The sequence below is a fragment of the Solanum verrucosum genome, unplaced genomic scaffold (genome assembly GCF_900185275.1).
Source record: "Solanum verrucosum unplaced genomic scaffold, falcon-dt-bn FXZP01000027.1, whole genome shotgun sequence".
Lineage (NCBI taxonomy): Eukaryota > Viridiplantae > Streptophyta > Magnoliopsida > Solanales > Solanaceae > Solanum > Solanum verrucosum.
The window spans coordinates 1,040,087-1,042,597 of record NW_026020214.1 but is presented as its reverse complement, the minus strand read 5'-3'; the positions used below and the strand labels follow the sequence as shown (position 1 = coordinate 1,042,597).

At 33.2% G+C, this 2,511-nt stretch overlaps 1 pseudogene; it reads left to right on the top strand.

The window, feature by feature from the left end:
- The first annotated feature begins 273 nt into the window (after positions 1-273).
- LOC125830612 (uncharacterized) lies at positions 274-1,264 on the top strand (annotated as a pseudogene).
- The last annotated feature ends 1,247 nt before the right edge of the window (positions 1,265-2,511 follow it).

Genomic DNA, 2,511 nt, shown 5'->3' with positions numbered 1-2,511 from the left:
GAATGAAACCATGCGTAGTAGGCCTCACCCACCCTATTAAATTGATGATAGCAAAGTGCCAAAGTTAGAGTCAACTCATTTTAAGAGCCTTTGTTTTGATTATCTTTCATTGAGGAGGGGAGGTTCCTTCATCATTGAGCCATATAGTCCGCACCGATTTAGTCACAAATTTTGTTTACATCAAGATATTCCTAGCTATTAAGGAAAGGATATTCGTGCTGAGTTGATCGGTGAGGGCCTTACAGATTGGCACATTGCATATCACGTGTTACCATGTCTAAAGAGACCTTTTCATATGAGATAACTTTTGCAAAAAAGCTTTATTCTACCCAATATCCATCTTGGTGGGAATCCCATGGAAAGTTTCTCGAGGATAATTTGGAAGTTTTATTGGAGACGGTTGGGTCAAACATTGTTACCCTTTTATAGGACAAAAGTCAATACACCGAGAAGATACTTTCAAGAATCAAGACACCATTTTCTCCCCAACATCACAACAAGAAGCTTAAATCCTCCATGTTATCTAAGAAAGAAGTAGTTCATACTTTTACTGATATAGAGAAATGTCCCCGAATTCTTTCATCTAGTAAACAATCCTTTCAAGAAATAAGCAAAAGTAGCAATGATTGATGTTGGAGGAGGCAAAAGGTTAAATCAACCGGGGCTGAAGTTATTGATTTAGAAGTTGTAGAAGTCTAAAACATTAATAATGCTTCAAGAATGTTAACAGTTCAGAGTGAAAATATTTTTTTTTTAATCACGAATCTCTTATCTTTGAGTCATCAATAAAAAACTTTGCTAACCATATTTTGTTTATAGGTCAATACTATTGGACATCCAATGGGATCGCAACATGAAATGTTGATCAAGGAGAAAAAACATCATCTACTTCTTGTGAAAAAAACTTTAAAAGGGTTAACTCCTATTCAATGAGCTTTCTCAAGTTCTTACAAAGATGAATGGAGCTATGTCTGTCTTCGAAGAAAAAGGTGTGGTATTCAACCACAAAAGAAATTGCATCTTGGGCCTTTGGGAAGAGATTTGTGGCAAACTTTCTAGAACCTTTGTAGACTCTATTTCAGCTTATAAAGAGGATATTTATGAGATCTCCAACGAGATGAATTTATTAGATCTTTCACCCTGGGTGGATTCTCTTTCCGAGCTCGCTACTTCCTATGATCAAGAACACTTTAATTTTGTTGATACAATGCATCATGATGAGAAAATGGAGTTTATTTCCAATGTCAAGGAGTGTCTTGAATAATTTAGAGTAGAAGAGGGTGAGAAGGCAAAACACATTTTTTCTAACAAGAAATTGCTAAAGAAAAGGTTAAGCGAAAGCTAATCAACTCTACAAGGAGAGCGAGAAGAACTTGAAGCTTCTATACAAGTTGCTTAAAAGAACGTTGAGGATATTCAAGACAAGATTTTAACTACAGAAGATGAGATATTCTCGTAAGAAAACATGAATTTATTAACGACCGAAGATTCAATTCGTTTGGAAAAGAAAAGAGAGTGCTTCGAGGCTAGTTGTCAAGATTTGACCTACTACAAATAACATTTAGATTGGGCTTTTCTTTATCTTCTCATTTTATTCCTTTAGAATTTGATTGATTTAGAAAATTTTATGGTAATTAAGCTTCCTCTTTTTCTTCGTCTCATATCATGCATTTTTATTTCATTCTCCGACTTGAATTTGCTCTTTATTTTTTTGATTGCAAGCTTTTAATAATCCAAAAACATTTCATAGTTTGCATGCCAATAAGAACGAAAATAGTGGATGTTCCATATTTTAAGTTAGTGCATTCAAACTTATTTTTTAAATCTTGCGGAATTTAACGCTTCAACCCATAACAAATTTTAAGGACTTCAACTTGCAAACTCATAGAATTTGAAGACATCAACTTGCAATTTTACAGAGCTTGAAGACTTCATTTTGCAAACTTGTTCGATTTGAGAGTCTAACTTGTGAACTTGTGGACTTTAACTTGTAATTTTGTAGAATTTGAAAAATACAACTTCCGTACTTGTTTGATTTGAGAGTCTAACTTGCAAGCTCATAAGATTTGAAGACTTCAACTTGCATACTTAAAGAATTTGAAGATGAAGACATCAACTTGTATAATTGAAGGATTTGAAGAGTTCAATATGCATACTTGACTAAATTTAAAGACTTCAATATGCATACTTGACTAAATTTAAAGACTTCAATATGGTGACTAAATTTAAAGACTTCAATATGCATACTTGACTAAATTTAAAGACTTTAAGCATATTGTTAAAGAAGCTCAAATTTTATAAGAGTTCCCCTCCCCCCATCAATACTTCATGCAAGTCTGAAGTGTTATGAAACAAAAAATAAAATAAACTACATATAAACTTAAGTTTAATGTGATAGATTAAGTGGGAACATGTGTTTTTTGACACTCATGCAACTGAACATATATAAATCTAATGGCCTACTAACCTCAATTAAGAGAATCAAGTCATAATGTAGTTTTGGGAGAGTGT